At 42.5% G+C, this 18418-nt stretch overlaps 1 protein-coding gene across 3 annotated transcripts in view; it reads right to left on the bottom strand.

The window, feature by feature from the left end:
- Nucleotides 1–18418, bottom strand: part of LOC121875132 — an 82879-nt gene that overhangs the window by 47611 nt on the left and 16850 nt on the right. For 2 of the 3 annotated variants that reach the window (XM_042379515.1, XM_042379517.1), the window contains exon 1: nucleotides 11308–11521. The gene's annotated coding sequence lies outside the window, so the exon portion shown is untranslated. Of the gene's footprint in view, nucleotides 1–11307; nucleotides 11522–18251; nucleotides 18295–18418 lie in introns of those variants that run through there. The other variant, XM_042379516.1, reaches the window with a different exon arrangement.

Raw genomic sequence — 18418 nt, 5'->3', positions numbered from 1 at the left:
CGCTCTTTACTCTTGGAAACCTTGGCTGGCGTGAGAACCTCTTCTAGGGGGGGGACAGGGGGTATGGGAGGTGGGACAGGGGGTACGGGAGGTGGGACAGGGGGTATGGGAGGTGGGACAGGGGGGGTTCTATGGTCATGGTTCTGCAGTATGATATGAACCAAACCCCGAGGTTCTCATTGGCTCACGTATGACAGATGTACCAAAATCCGAGGCACTCATTGGCTGATGCACGAAAGATGAACCCAAACCCGAGGCTCTTATTGGCTGATGTATGGCAGATGAACCAATACACGGCACCATTCACCTGTCACGTGCTTTTGTTGACAGTGCGTGCCGTATAAACCTGATCAATAAAGACTAAATCTCATTGGTTACTGTCGGCTGCTCTCGTATCGTTGGACCAATCACAAAGCCCCATTCTCTCTATATACACACACACATCTTTGTTTACTCCATGCCGTAGGGATTAGCAACACAAGCTCTCATTGGCTATACAATCTTCCAGGTGGACCAATCACACAGCACCAATTCACATTCATTTATTTCATACCGTAGAGATGAGCAACACGAACTCTCATTGGCTATATACTATCTCACCAATGGGCCAATCACAACGCTAAACTACCTCTGCCTCTCCCCAGTTGGTAAGTGTCACACCACGAGCTGATTATAATGTCACTGGCGCAGAGTCTGAACACATGGGGGCGTGATTTCCAATGTTGGTCAAGAGAGCGTGACGTTGAATAGAAAAGCTAGGACATGCGTGAGAGGGGGGAGGGGCTGGGGGAAGGAATGTAGCTAGGAAGCCAAGGAGGAAGGAGAGAGCCAGGGAGGTAAGGGAGGGTGAAGGAGTCAAAAAACAAGGAAGAACGAGAGGGAGCCAGGAATGGAGTGAGGGAGGGAGCCAGAAAAGAAGGGAGAGTGAGAGAGGTAAAGGGGAGGGGGGGGGAGGGAGGAAACACACCTGAATGTCACCTGTCGTAGTGTAAAACCGTCTGACTACTTCTTACACCTTTAATACATATGACTTTCCCCTGTGTGTGTGGAGACTACGAGACACACACACACTGGCGACGACTTAACACTTTGCTTGTTAACATCCTTCTCCCTCCCTATCTGTCTCTCCTTTAACCTCCCTCTCTCCATCTCACCTCCCCTCCCCTCCCTCCCCCTCTCTCTCTCTATCTCACCTCCCCTCCCTCCCCCTCTCTCTTTCACCTCTCCCTCCATCCAGGTAAATCACCCCAACACAGGTAAAACACACTTCCTGACTCCGGGTTTATTATATACAACATAGTTTTTTTGGGAAGGCTTACCTGGGCTTCCACCTTAATAGGGCTTCAAAAAAATATTTACCTGGAATTTACTGAAGAGGGTTTTAGATTTACCTGGAGTTTTAAGTTTTAGGTTTTCTTCTCAGGGTTTATTTTTCAAGGAAGTATATACGTGGAGGTTTAACTTGGTGTGTTCTACGGTTTATTTTGGTTTATATAGTCTTAAGATGGTTTATTCACGACCTACGGAGGAATTATTTTAAAGTGATTCACCTCAATATTCCCTTAAGGGTGTTTTAAAGATTCCCTACAGAGAATATATACTTTTTAAAAGACTCCCTTAAATTATACTTTAATAGGGGAGTATAAAGTTACCTGCGAGTACCGATAATTAAAAAGCCTTCCTACCCTACCTGTGAATAAAAAATTCATCTGTAATTAAAAAAACTTATTCTACCTTTGTGAATTAAAAAACTCACCGGTCTAATCTTGAGGTGAAATAAGGTGGGGGTCTAATCTTCAGGTGAGTTGTGTAATGTTACCTGGAGGTGGCTAATTACTGTTATGCTCTAATGGTGCAGTTAGTGGTGAGATACTTGTACCCGTGTTGACATATATACTGGGTTACCTAAGTCTCTCTCTCTCTAACCAAACTACACACATCATGTACACCATAGACACGCACATAACATTTACAGTATAAAAAACCCACACGTGTACACAAAAAATATACATGTAGACACGCTTTCAACATTCATGTATCCATGTACACATAAATACTCCTTTATAGTATACAAAATCTCGTACACACACACGTACACGTACACACACACACAGAGCAGTGGGTGGGGGGCGGTCTGGTGAAAGCTGGGTAACCTTGCTCCGTGCCTGCTCGACACCACCCACAGCACGACCTCCTCCACCACCCTAACCCTCCACCCCACACGACGTGACAAACTGGCCTCTCTTTAATGCTATGTATGTGCGTGATTAGGGTGTGGGTGTGTGTGTGTGGTCAGTGGTCGTGGGATGGCATTATCTAGGACTCAAGGGCGGGGTGTCGTTTCGGGGGGGGAGAGAGTGGGGGAGGAGGGAGGGGAGGAGGAGGGGGAGAGGAGGGAGGAAAAAAGATGAGGTGAAGAGGAAGAGGGAAGGAGGCTTTGTCATGGGAGAGGAGGGTAGAGGTCAGACGTGTGGGGGGTTAGAGAGAGAGAGAGAGAGGCATGTGTAGTCATCTGTGTGTGAGGGGGATGGCGCCGGCACCCTTCAACAGGTGTACCCTAAACACCTGCCGTGAGTCATACACCTAGGCTACACCCCCGCTACTTCTCTCTCTCATGTTTGGTTACCATCGAGGTCTACAATTGTCTTTATATTACAACAAAAGTCACTCGTCTCACAGGTCCCATTATACATCTTATACTGTACATACTTAGCTGTCAGTATACATAACATACATAAGTGAGACCTGTTATGTGTGCACGTATAGCAGCCACTCTCTCTCCCGACATGTATACAATTATAATGCGTAATTAATTTTTATACAATTGTCATAAATAATTAATTAAAGGTACACAGGTGAAAGTATACACAAGGGAGGGCACGTCACCTTTACAAGTACCTCTTTACAAGCACTAGGAGAGGAGGTTACAAGCTCTGAGGTGTACTTGTGTGTATGTTGGGGGAATACTGTACTTGTTGTGTTTGTAATGCCACACACACACACACACACGGGGAGGGGGTGGTCACACTTTCTAACACACACATGATTGATCACGTGCTGCCTTCATTCTAATTTCAAGGTACCGTTAATCTGTTGTTTCTGTGTGTGTGTGTGTGTGTGTGTGTGTGTGTGTGTGTGTTTGTGTGTGTGTGTCGCCCACGTCCGTTAGCAGGCCGCCTTCCCACGCCCTACAGCATTGACCTACCGCCCACCCAAAGCGCTACACGTATACAGGTTAATTAACAGTCAACACCTGAAGGTCTGTTGTCACGTTGCCCGAACCAGTGAGGCAAGATGCACCTTTACCTCTGGACGGACGGACGGACACACACACACACACACACACACACACACACACACACCCCCACACACACACACACCAGGCCACACCAAGCTACAGTACGTACACCACCACAACCACTGATAGACACGTACAACAAACTCAAGTCCGTTCCCGTCCGTTGTTGATATGGACAGGAGGTAGAGAGAAGGGGACGGTTAACCCAGAGGCGTCAGTTAGGTGGGCTATATCATACAAAATTAGGTTGGTTGAGGTAGGCCTAGTGAAGAGGCCTACTTGTGTATTTGTAAACAAGTTGGTATGTATACTCACTCTCTCTCTCTCTCTCTCGTCCACCACCATAAACATCCACCCATCTCCCCCTCATCCAATAGTCGAGTTAAGACCCACAATAACCACCCCATAAGACCCGGAGCCTCACCCCTCACCACGGGATAATCGCCTAACCTGCCTCCTGTGGTATAACACCGTCTACCCCCCTGCCGCCTCCCCTACAACATGAGGGGAAGTGTACTGGCATGCAATCTCTGGAAGGCACTGAGTACACGCCCCTGCCTCCATGTGTACTAGGGTGTAGTGTCATAGGATGTGTCTACACCTAAAACGACCATGTGTACTTGCAACGTTTATATACGCACATACACACAGAGCTCTTGTGCACATGGGTTTCCTTGTGGGTGTGTTCGCTGTACCGGTATGTAAAGATTAAGTTTGCCAGACCTTAGCTCATGGACACACACACACACACACACACCTCACTTGAGCACGATGTGTGTGTGTGTGCGCCTTAACACTGACTGGTAGATATTGAGTGACTGTGAACATTGTCTCACGTTCAAAAACTTAGAAGTTATCAAACATAATTATTTTGAATGACGCGATATCTGATGTGTGTGTGTGTGTGTGTGTGTGTGTGTGTGTGTGTGTGTGTGTGGCTTAACAACAACTTACCAGTCGCCGAGACCAGATACACCCCCCAGCTTATTTCACTTGATGATTAAGAAACAACCCGAGGGAAGTGTTAGATTAGATTAGGTTGTATTATATTAGTTTGGATTATTTAAGTTATGTTACCTCATTCTATATCAGGTTAAGTTACGTCAGGACAGATTAGGATAGGTTAATGTTCAGGTGTTTTAATCAAGCTGGGGTGTTTAATCTTGGTGAACACAAAGCTCTCAGCGTCTCTCTAAGTTTCTAGTCCACGTTATACAACCTGTCAATGATTTCACCAAAATGCCAGTTGCTCCGCCGTGTTTGCCCAAGGTGAAAAAGCCACTAAACGATAATAATAATATTCCATTAAGAAAGGAAAAGTGGCGCTGCTTTCAAACCCAACCCGTTCACGAGAGTAGCGCCCCCGGCTCTTGTTAACCCGCCACGGGAGGCAGCTGTGACCACCCCTAAGCTTGCATCCACACCAACACATTACCGGTAACGTGTTGGCAACGATGTTATCAACACCGTCGCCAACAAAAAAAATATCTGGTAAGGACTGTGTGATTAATGCACCGTTCTCTCCAACATGTTGACGGCAATATTACCAACATTATTAACCTCCAGGTGCAACAAACTAAGGTGTACAACATTCACGTAATCCGGTAATTGCTTCTGTTATGGTTACCCAAGATGTATATTAGGCAGCCACACGATAATCAATAATCGAATTCATTCAGCTTCTATTCACGAGACAAAGTGCTTCTTAATACTTACTGAACCACCTCAAGCGCTTCCCACCACCAATGGCTTTCATTTTCCCGAACCTATTCAACAACTTCCACGTGGTGAAAAGCTGCTCCCAGTGTGCTTGCCCATGGTGAGTTTTTAAGTACACCAAGCGCCAGTCAAGAGAGTACAAGTGCTGTCATCACCATCAACAACTCAGCGCCTCTGGCTTTAAGATTTTCTACGTCATCCAGCGAGTCATTATCTTCCCTGAGGTGAGAGTTGTTTGGTGGTGTTGCTGCCCCCCCAAGGTGAGTATCCCACGGTCTTGTTCTTCTGATTATTACTATCAGTTTTATCAGGTATCTTTATTATTATTATTGATATTATTAATATTATCATTATTCCTACAATTTCAATTATCGTAGCCCCTATAACTATTATCATTATTCCCACATCTACAATCATCATCGTTTCTAATCTAAATCTACAGCCTTACATAAGAACATAAGAAAATAAGGAGTCTGCAATAGGCCGGTTGGCCTGCGCATGGCAGCTCCTGTCGAGAGTTACTACCACTCTTTATCATCCATGATACAACTAGACGTGATGTTAACATTTCCTATATAAGAACATCAATGGCCTTACTATGAAGAAGCAACCATGTATCAAACAATTAAAAGTACTATCGGGGTGTATTAATATGACCACGACTATTACGATTACAATCAAGTTAATACTACTAGCACAACTATTGCTATTACCATCAAGCTATTATTATTACTACCACAACTAGGAGTGACTTTTGCCCACCTACTCGAAGAGGCAATGACACCTTATTAGAGGAGGACCTGACTTGACCTGCCTCGCCTCAGAGCTGGAGAGGGTCACACATTGAGTCAACCAGCACAAGGACTTCACCAAAACAACTATCCCCACCTTTTACCTGCTGATGGCGTGGAGGAGGGAGGGAGGGAAAGGGTGTGGTTTTTGAGGGGATGGGGGAGGGGAGAGACTTAGATGGAAAGGGAGGAATGGGGGATGTAATGGAAGTGGTTTAGGGAAGGAGGGATGGAAAGAGAGAAGTGAGGAGGGTAGAACAGAGGAAGGGAGTCAAAATAAAGAATCAGAGAATAGAAAGATAAATTAACAGAAGGGTAAAACGGATATGGGGGAAATGAGGGGGGAGAGGTTGTGTTGCCAGCGGGTGAAAAGTTGTGGTTGGTGGTTGTCTTTCCCGCTAGCTGTTGTGTTTATGACTTGCCTCACCCCGCCCACACCCACCCGCCTACACCCAAATGACACAAACAATACACACACCTATATGAGGGTAAGCAACATACACACAACGCCTATATGAACACAATACACACACACACTTACACGAGGAAAAGTAACATACACGCCTACATGAACACAAGCAACACACGATTACTTGAACACACACACACACACACACACACACACGCACACACACACACGTGACCTTGTGGTGACTGTCCAATCCAACTCACTTGGGCTACCAGAGCCTAATTCCCTCACACACACGACTACCAACACTCACAACACTAAGCTTAAAAGTCATATTCCAGTCACTTTTACATCTCTCTATTAATATACAGTTTATTTATATATAATTAAGTAAATATGAATACATGAAATTTATATAACTCGACAGTGTATATAAATTAAAAAATTATATAAAATTCAGTGAGGCGACGTTGGCAACATCAGGTCTCGTGAGTCAGTCTGTGACGTCACAACACGGCCATGTGCGTATCCCTGCCCGAGGCTTTAAAAGGGAAAATCCACACGGACATTTTCCCGGGGCACTGAGAACGAAAGTATATTTGCAGCTTTCACCGATAGTTTCTCGCAGAAAAAGATAGTCACAACGTAACGAACAAATATATGGAAAACAAACAAATTAAAACCAACAGGGCAGGAAGAGTCATCCTCGCGGGAATCACAACCGAACATTCACCAAGGATGTAAAAGGGAAAATGCAAACGGCGCTTTTAACAGCCTTCAATGGGGAAATGAGCCACTGAGTTCCATAGGGCTTCTGAACACGAGAAAATACACATGCTTTTACGTCTTTTAGTTCATTCTGGTCGGGAGGGAATTGTGCTAGACGTAACATAAGGCCTACAAGCGTGTATTTTAATTTTAAACTACTCCGCCCTACCAACTCCCACCCTCATAAACAGACATATATAGATATAGTCATATGGATATAGATAAATCGGTAGATATACGGTCAAATTGTCAAACAAGTTCACAATTTTTAGGTATACTGTACATACCAATGGTAAACAATAAATCGAATTACCCCAGGATATCCAATGGCTCCCTAACTATGTACCTCCTCCATCAGTTCTCTCAAGCTTTAAAATGATGCCTGTCTGCCTATCACTATCTCTGCTGGACCGTCTACTCAAACCACCAGTATTCGCCAATCACAGGGCCGGACACGACCCAGCCAAGCGTGACAGCATACCAGCTGCTGACTAGCCAATCACAGGCCAGCAATAACTGTGACGCCACCGGAAACCGTTGTGATTCATCGCTTGTCACATACTGTATGTTTGTGTACGGTCGACCAGAATCCACACAAAAGCCTAAAATATACAAAAACAAGATACAAACGGAGAAAAAACAACGATAAACAACAGTAGTGAATAAAACTCAATCGTCCACACACACACAAAACAAAGGTAAACAAACAAAATAAAATACGCACGGTAACAAAAATTTATACAAAGTTACATTTCCAGTGGATCGAGGATTCAGTCGACTTACAAATTACAGTAAATGCTTAATATTCACCTCAGTGGAATACCAAAACGAGTTAATATTCAGTGGGATAATAACCTGGGGACTCTTTACGTGTGAGAGGAAGAGAGAAACAAATATAGTGAAAGATAGAAACATAGATAAATTAGTGTGAGGGAGAGAGAGAGAGAGGTATTTCCTCCGTTTAAATCTCAGACAACCATTCCCATCATACACACACACACACTATTAACACAGGCCTACAGTATACACAACACACACATGTACGGTGATATACAGTATATATACTTGAAGGAGATAAAAGTGATAAGGTACGAGTCACTTGAGAGAGAGATGACAGTCACCCAGTTAGAGTCTAGTCACTCCATCCGTACATCCATGACTCACAAACATCTCGACTCACATATCGTAACTTTGTGAGCTCGAGAAAGTAAACCAACTTGCTCACGCGTGGTATGAGTAAATGAGTGCTTTTACGAGTGATTTACATACCAGTATAATATATTTTGTGGGGAAAACTGCGCCGCCGCCACCCTACAAAATATCAACCACCTGTATATATGGACCCCAATGGCTGAACTAACCTTGGGAAAAACACTAACGCCATATGTGAAACTACCAACACAGTCCATTAAAATAATTAACTCCGGGAAAATACAAGACATATACAATAATGAATTTCCTCAAGTCAATCACCACAAAACACTTTAACTAACCTAATCGATACTGACGTCATCCCCTCAAGTCCAACTAACTCACATGACAGTTATGTTCCACGAAGAAGCTTAACAGGTCTGCTAGAGTCGAGGCTGACGAAGGAACAATGGAAGGGAGAGTTGGCAAGCAAAAGCATTTCCTAGTTTCGTTATTCAGGTTAGCCAACTTGATTTTAAGTATTTCCTTGTGTTTTTATTACCCCAAGTGGATGATTTAAGATATAGTATAATAACAATATCTAACACCAATCAGGGAACAAGAAAGCCTAGTTGCGAATCCTGGCCGTTTAGCGTAACAAGGCGAAACAATGTTCTCCATTTAATCAATTACACTTTCAAGGTTGTATGTAGGTTTGAATGTAAAAAAAATAACTGTTGAATAAGTAGGCTGAGTGTTTCCCCGTTTCATCACAAGGACACCAAGTTATTTCCAGGAAAGTATACAACAGAAATCACGGAAACCCGACGGAGTTATTTCAGCCTATACACGTCCAGGCCGCCGGTATATAAACAATGATAACCAGGCAAGTTTATTTAACCCACATAAAAGGGGGCTGTTAGGATCTTATTTCCACTGTTTCCTTCGGCTGTTTTATGGTGATGGTGTGGTGAGTGCTTGAAGGCCTCTGACTCACCACCATCACGTGTGTTGTGCAACCATCTCCTCACCCCGCCGCTGCCGCCATCTTTGTTGACACCCGCACATGTTTTTCCACGAGTCAAGAGAGAATGGTAGTGCGAGTTTCTTGTTCCCTGTCTGTTGTTACATCATTTCTCGCTCTGTGTGTGTGTGTGTGTGCTTTAATACCAGCTAGGGGAAGAAGGTGCCAGGATACAGTAATGTCAGGACTTTATCAATTTTCTCTTCCCATTTTCCATTTACCTGCCACACTAACCTAACCCCATCAACCAGTGTCACGTGTTGAATCAGGTAAACTAAGTTAGGGTGTATAATCTTCATATGACTTTAATGGTCATTTTCCAGGGTTACGGGGGCTTGTGTGAAATCTGGATTGAACGGTAGTGTATATAATGGACTAACCCTGTATACGTTTGCCTTCCTTAATTATCATCATTCATCTAGTTTACACACGTCTACGTCTGTCGGGTACAAGGCTCCAATTATCATTATCATCACTATCCCAACACTTGATATTTTCACCAAAGATGTATGTCGATGGGCTAAGATTTACTATTGCTCAAGATATCGTACTGTTTACCATGACATGATCTGTTTACCGTGAATTGATCTGTTTACACTACTATAATTAAATATTGTTTACAGTACAATAAACCAGTCTATCTGTCTACACTATCACAAAAAAACCACGAGGTAAAGAACCTTATGCTTTCGTGGATTATTTTCTCGTTTAAACAATTACAGTATACAATGTTTTACCTTTGTTTGTATACCTGCACTCTCTCTGTACGGTACGTGATGAATCAAGGTACAATTAACCTGTGTATACCTGCACTATGTACGGTACCTGCACACCAGCTCTACACAATACTGTACATAGAGCAGAGTATAGATTTTGCTCTATCTCCATATATATATAAATCAATATAGAGTTCCGTCCATGTCCCGAATCTTAACCTATGATATTTAATTACAGGTAAAAAAACGAAAAAAAAAATAACTCTACTTATACACTACCGGGATCCACAAGGTCTAGCAATTCTTCACTTACAATAATCGACGTATATATCGTATTTACAGTAATACACACACATTATAATGACCCGTTCACGCCATGGAGTCTTGTTTACAATTCTTATTTACAAACAAGCGCTTAACACGACCATAATGATATTTACACCCCACACAACCTGTTTACAAAGCCAATATGGAGTAAGATAGAATCACCTCAAGCTTAGCCACGCCCAGCTTGTTTCACTTTAAGATTAACCACCCTAACCGGCTAACCCTCAGGTAAAATTAGGGTGACTTATCTTCAGGTGAAATAAGCTGGGATGTGGGGGTGGTCTAATCTCTAAGTAATCCCATAGTACCTTTCCACAGGTTTGTTTATATAATTACATTTTGTTCTGTTTACCCTGTGGTCGCAGCTGTTTAAAATATACTTAACATGTTTTTTGGGGGTGAAAACAGATAATCGTGTGTAAAATATGTAAATTATCAACACCAAGCAAATTTACGCGCCATCTTGAATGTGTTTACACTGACGTCACAATGGAGTAAACTCACTTCGCCTGGGCTATTTATACGGTATAAACCATCTTATGTTTACACCTCATTAAACGCTAAACTGTGCTACGTAATTCTGTAATGAAAGTTTACTCCTTATAAGACACGCAGATAGATAAATAGATGGATAGAAAGATAGATAAATAGAAAGAATTAGATTGACAGATAGATTAATAGGTCTGGCTAACTTTCCTCTTCAGACAAGATAGATAAGACAATAGGTATGTTGGTCTTCCCATGCTTTTCTTCATAAACACACAAGGTATATAGACATACACCTATATATAATTATGAAGAACTGACCATCTTTCTTTTTTACATTCATTCAATTTGGTTTTCTTAACAGACAAATACTGGGCTGTCTTCCAACAATTCAAATATTAAATAAAAAAAAACTCCAGAGACGATATTTTTTGTCAGCGAGTAAAAACAAATAATGCTTCCCAGACTTCAGAAACCTTGACGAGTTCTCGAGTGACAAAAGAGTCATAACCCTGAAGACGTTGTGGTTTACATACGGCACGTCACTAAGGAGGTAAATTCCCGCCATATTTACCACACTCGTATGAACACAAGACAACATGTACACGCAAATTCCCGCCATGATACAGATTACTTACCATCTACACATGTTGAGGGCTGAAGACGACACGAAGCTGCAACTCCCGTGAGTTTATTGTCAGAAATCCAGGCACTGCACAGACACGTCACTGATCGCCACTAGGGGGATATACACACTGATCAATAAATGACAGATAATAGCGTAGTCGAGTAGGTGAGCTATCGAACACTGGGGACACCCGCCTACACACCCACACACACGGCGACGTCCATGACTCTACTGCCTGCCGGCAACAATTGCTCCTCCGCCCGAGTGTCATACAGTAGTTCGTCTCCACCCCTCCCTCTCTTCTCTTATTTATTTACGAGATTTTCTACACAACGGATGTATAACAACTTGAATAATTATTATATGATAACGAACATAAGTTATCAAAGTTAACAACCAACACGTCAGACGAAACATGGAAAATGACTGATCTTACGTCCGCCATGGGAAAAACAGCAGGTGAGTGCGCTACCCCCGTAGTTGCCAATCACCATTTTTAGCGCGGTTGTTTCCCCAACACTGTTGCGTCTGCGGTAAACAACGCTTAGTAAACTGAAATGTGACATTGTTTGATGCCTTGAGTGTGACAAATGGCATAAATGACATGAATTATATTACGATATATGATGAACATTTGACAAGGGGAGATGGATGACTCCGGCAGTGTCATAGAGGAACGGAAGTGACTACAGGCCCTAACTACCAATCCCCCCGCAGGTCGCCAGCCACGGTCATGACTTCCGCCGCCGCCACCACCGCAGCTACCGCACGCCGCCTCCCTCATATCACCATCACACTCAACCCAACTACCATAGCCACCACAACTACCAACCAACCTCATGTACGATTACTACCACTATCTACCACTATTACTGTCACTGCCACCAATGCCCCCAACATTCTACTATAATTACCACAATTACTACCACTACTTACTATAACCATCACTACGAAAAAAATCACGAACAACACTGTACAACCATTACAAGAACAACTACCACCATCACAACTCAATCCACAAGACTCCCTTCACCACTACCACGATCGATGCAACCACAAACACGATAATTACCCCCCCCCCACGACCACTATCACCACCATCATCAAATCACAATAATCTCTACTAACACTACCACCATCACATGATGTCCTTATAAGCATTACCATCATCATCACCACGACTACCACAACCATCGGCACGACCACTACCACAACCATCAACACCACCACTACTACAACCATCAGCACCACCATCGCCACCATCATCATTGCCGCCACCTCCACCGCACCATCGCCACCACCACCATCACCACAGCTACCACCATTGTCACCACCACAACTACCACCATCATCACCACAACCACCAGTATCTGTCAAGAGTCGCTAACATATAAGGCTTCTGTGACATAACACAGGAACACCATCCCTCACACACATACACACACACACACACACACACACACACCTCTCCACACACATACACCCCCTACCACCGCCCACGCCCACACACCCACACCCTCACCCCAGGTTCGTCCTTCACAGTCGAGGTAACAACATCCTCAATCTAAAATTCCTTCAAGAAAAAAAGATTATTAATTATTCGCTTCCTTTACACGAGGCGCAGGTAACCTGAACAAAAAATGAGGGTAAATTAGTGTGTGTGTGTGAGAGAGATGTACGGATGTAAGTATTCGTGTGCATTGCTCAATCTTCCTTTTTGTTTGTGTGTACATGTGTGAGAATGTGTGCCAGTTTCTGTATACTTGTTTGTGTGTGTGTGTGTGTTTGTGAGAACTAAACACATTACACATATACATGCACACACATGCATACATACACACACACACGCTCACTCACATACAAACATGCATACATATATATACAGTATATACATACATGCATACACACACAGACAGACACAAACACACACAGACAGACACACACACACCTTTGGTCCTGTGGTTAACAAGGCCTGGTAAATAAGGCATCTCTGACCTTCACAAATTCCTATCACTAACCACAGTCTCCTCCAGCGAGTGTCGACCCCCGCCAAGGACCCACACACACACGCACACACACGCCAAGGACCCGCCAAGGACCCACATACACACCCCCGATGGTAATGGTAGTGGCAGTGAGGAGGAAGAGGATGAGGAGGAGGAAGAGGATGAGGAGGAAGAGGATGAGGAGGAGGAGGAGAAGGAGGACGAAGGAGAAGAGGAGTGAAGGCAACACTACACCTTTACATAACCTAACCTCGTCTTGCCATTCCAGTGTAACGTTCTCAACCTTATTTCCAGTTCCCTTAACAAGATTAAACAGTGTTAAGGAGCGCGACAAATTCCTGTGAGGTGAGCTGTTTAGGTAAGAGTTGCTCGGGTTAATATAAGAACATAAGAATGGAGGAAACTACAGCGTCCCTATTAGCTCATACTAGGTAGTCCCGTTTACACCCAACCCCTATTGCTCATATAGCCATCCAACCTATGTTTGAAGCTATCCAGAGTATTCGAGTTAATGATGATGTTTGGTAACTTGTTCCACTTATCCACTATATTTTCAAGACAATGTTTACCTATCTCGCTCCTAAATCTAAATGTGTCTAATTTATCTAAAGTTATCGAATTGATATGTCTGTCTGCCTGTCTGTGAGGTGAGGTAAGTTAACCTAACACAACCTAACTTAACCTAACCCAGCCGAACCCAACCTAACCTAACCTAACCTAACCTAACTTAACCCAACCCAACCTAACCCAACCTTGTAGATCACGTTCTGTCAGGTAGCGTGTCATATCGCGCGGGGATCAATGTGTCCACCTGAGGCCCCACACAAGGCTGTTAATTCTTTACCACCAAGGACCATGATAAGGCGTATCTCTCTTCTCTCACTGAGCACTGATAACATAGAGCATCTCACTGGTCTTTGTAGAGGGTATGTATGTATGTATGTATGTATGTATGTATGTATGTATGTATGTATGTATGTATCAATCCGTGTGTTGGTGGGTGTGTGTGTCAATCCGTATGTATGTATCAATTCGTGTGTATGTATGTGTGACTTAGTGTCATTACAAGGTGGACCATACAGGTGAGTTAGGTTCAGGTGATGTGATAAATGTTAAGACTTTCAGGTGAGGGAGGAGGAGGAGGAGGAGGTGAATTAGGTTAACCCGATAAGGTAAGGTGAACTGAAGAGACTCTTGAGACAGGTGGTGGTGGTGGTAGTGAGGGCGCTTCTTGAGACAGGTGGTGGTGGTGGTGGTGGTAATGGTACAAGTGACGAGACAACATATAGAGCTTCACTAGATCCACACTCTCAATATGTATACACACTCACTATCCCATGCCAGTATATATAAGACATGGTAAAATATCTCAATACATACATACATACATACATACATACATACATAAACATTATCCCAGCCTTTCTCCTAATTTATAAGAAACCTTGATAAAACACACACACACACACACACACACACCTCATACAAACACAGACGTGCGCTGCTACACACACACACACACACACACCTCATACAAACACAGACGTGCGCTGCTACACACACACACACACACATACGGTCATACAAATGCATACGCATATCATACGCTTCAACAACTAAGAGGTCAGTCTTTTAAATGCGTATTATAATCTAAGTAATTATACTAAATCAACTGCTAATTAAAAATGAAGAGGATTATATCTTTGTTTATACAGGGAGAGGAGGAGGAGGTTCTTGCAGCCCCTCAACACGCACGCTTCGTAAGTTTATCTTTACATTGAGAACTACAGTCTCTATCTCTTCTTTCAGTTCTCTTATTAGTCTCTTCTCCTTTTTTTCTCACATTATTCAATTATGTAATGTTTCTCATCTTCAGTTACCATTTATGAACAAGACAAAGTAAACACTAAGAATTATTTTCGCATTTCAAAAATTAAACAAGAAAAATATATGATTTATTCCCTTTTGCTTGTTTGTTTTTCATTAGTATTTTTATATCAGAAATGTGTTTGAATATTACCAGCTATTTCCGCTATTAAACTACCTATTATTCTCAGTATAAGAGGAATAAAAAAATAAAAAAAATATATTTTCACCACAATATAACCGTCAACTGGAATGCTACGCAGTATATTTTCCGGAATTAAAACACCAAATATAGGCAAGTTGAGGCATATTAATAGTCTCTCATCATCAAAATGTAAATTGCACATCCGCATTTAAAGTGATATTCAAATACCAGACGAAATGTAAAACGGAATTCTCTTAACCCCGTGGTCTCTTTACTGAGCGTTCTAGCAGACTCGTCACCACCCTCATGATAATTCTTTAATTCTCATAATCTCATGTTTGATTACTTATATAAGTCCTGATGTTCTAACCTCCACAAGTTATATTATACCTAGGGGATATTAAGATAAATTATTACTTTAGGATAATCTCTCGGTAATTTTTAAACACCATTTTTAAATCTTTTGGTTATGTTAAGGTGAAGTTAAGATGCGTTCTAGCAGTTGGAGTTCTGATAAGAGTTACTATCGTACGTGAGTGGACAACATTATCGTAAATAAATGGACAAAAATATTCTTTGATGGAAAATAAATCGTACATATGTGAGTGAACAAAATTTTCATACTTTTGTGAGTTGACAAAATTATCTTCCATATGGACGTTCTAAATCCAGACCTACTATATATTTCCTGCCATAATAATACTTTTTTGAACGAGTTACTGATATCCGGCGTGATGTGACTCAAACTGCATTGTCCACCTCATTATTAAGGTTCAACGGAGGTGAATTCGTGTTATGTTGACCCCGCGAGAACTATATATACAGTATATATAGTTATCGTACTCATAGGGTTAAGTTATCGTGTATGTTGTAAAATCATCGTACCCGGGGGTTAAGTTAATGTACCAGCAGGAAAATTATCATACCCGGGGTTAAGTTAATGTACCAGTAGGGAAATTATCGTACTTGGGGCATAAGAAAAATATTGCAGTTTTTTTATGCTGAATACATTTTTTTATTCCACCCAGAATCGACGAATTTATCTATCTATCGGTTTGTCATATACGTTGAGATATTATAGAAAAAATGTGAAGTTTGCTGCCTGTAACTCCCATTTTAAGTTTTGATCAAACTTTTTTAAAGTCTCTTCATAACTAAGACTTGATATCACCAAACATTCAAAATAGAAGCCGTCAATAGAGACTATACAGCTACACGCCATCAATTTATGCCTCCTTAAATCCAACAGCAGTTCATATTAAAATAATGAAAGACGTCGTTTGAGATGGAGTAATGTCCACTTAGGATGACAAGTGTTTATTTATGGCCATAGCTGTCGAATTTCTTTGGTTATTTGTCACTAATATTATGTATACATTATGTCTAAATAAAACTTTAATACTCAGAAATGAGAATTAATGAGTTATGGATTTTGCATTACAGTTCATTTTACCATCAGGTGAGATGCACTCAAGAGTGAACGGTGCCTAGATACAAATTACTCTAGAGTGTTGCACCATCAGGCACCATGCACTCTAGAGCATAGCCCACCCAGGACCCATATGGTTGGGTCCTGACTCCTGAGCTCACCTAGTGTGGTTGACGCCTGCAACACCGGCCGTATCCTGGTATATTAAATATCTGGGTTCTGGGTCGTTTACGAGGAAACATCATAGAAGAAAGGTATCTTAGAATTGTCTAAAATATTATTTATAATGAAAAATCAAACCTAACCTAACCAAACCTAACGTATCCGGAAAGTCTATCTCTTACATAATTATATTGAGATATGTTATAGAACGACAGCGAGGAAAGTTAAAAGCGAGAATCTACCTGGGTGTAATATTTCCTTACCTGCAGTTGACATGTGAGGCGTCGTGAGGTGAACCACAAACACACACCTCCTGCCCTCACCACACTACACCTCCTGCCCTCACCACACTACACCTCCTGCCCTCACCACACTACACCTCCTGCCCTCACCACACTACACCTCCTGCCCTCACCATACTACACTACACCATCACCCCCCAACACTATACCTGATGACAACACAATAAATTTCTTCTTTCTCTCTTGTTGTTTTTAGTTACTTATACCTTCTTCCCTCCTCCTCCTTCTTCTACTCCTCCTCTACATCCTTCCTCCTCTTCCTTCTTCTTCCTCACCCTTACTCCCCCTCTTTCACCTAAACCCTTTCTCCCTCTCTCCTTCCACTACCATTTCTCACTCGACTCCTCCTCCTTCCCTCACTTTCAATACCTTTAACTCTTCTCACTCTTCTCCTTCCCTTCTCTCTTCCTCCTCCCCTTACCCCCTTCCATCTACCCCCCCTAGACAGACAGGTGATCAAACACATTGTTCTCTTTTCCGGGGTTAGCTGAGTGTGGTGGTGGTGGTAGTGGTGGGTGTAGTGGTGTTGGTTGGTGATGCTGGTGGTGGTAATGATGTTAGTGGTGGTGGTAGTTGGTTAGTGGCGGTGGTAGTGGTTGGGAGTGGTGATGGTGGATCATTTCCGGGTACACACACACACACACACACACACACACATACTATACAGTACAATGATTAACAACAAAAACATTGCCCCATCACCACCAACACACCTGTGAACACCTGTAAAAACACGAAACACCTGTATATAATGGTTTTAATATATAACTGAATGTCGGCCCCTTAACATGACGACCCGGGAACGAACTAGTGTCCCTTAGACCAAGAGTCGAGCGCTGCAACCACTCTGCCACTACATGTCTTTATGGCCTACACCTGTAAAACACCTGCATACAGTTATCATTACCAACACACCTGTAACCACTAAATCATTAACCTCTGCCTTGTTCCAGATCAATATAAACAACATGCACTGACCATATACCTGTGTAAACACCTGTAACAACGGCCACATCTGTGTAAACACCTGTGTAAACAACTCACCTGAACCGCTGGAGGAAGGAGGGAAGGAGAGTCTCAGCTGATCCTGTAAACAAAGAAAGGGGCTTTAAAAATGGCCAAACGAAAACAAACACACACACACACACACATGCGCACACGGAACAGATAGACAGACGTATGCATACACAAGCCCACAAAACTTACACACA

Source organism: Homarus americanus, unplaced genomic scaffold, assembly GCF_018991925.1.
Source record: "Homarus americanus isolate GMGI-L3 unplaced genomic scaffold, GMGI_Hamer_2.0 scaffold36970, whole genome shotgun sequence".
NCBI lineage: Eukaryota > Metazoa > Arthropoda > Malacostraca > Decapoda > Nephropidae > Homarus > Homarus americanus.
Note: the sequence above shows the minus strand (reverse complement) of the source record. Positions and strands in the feature narration are given on the sequence as shown.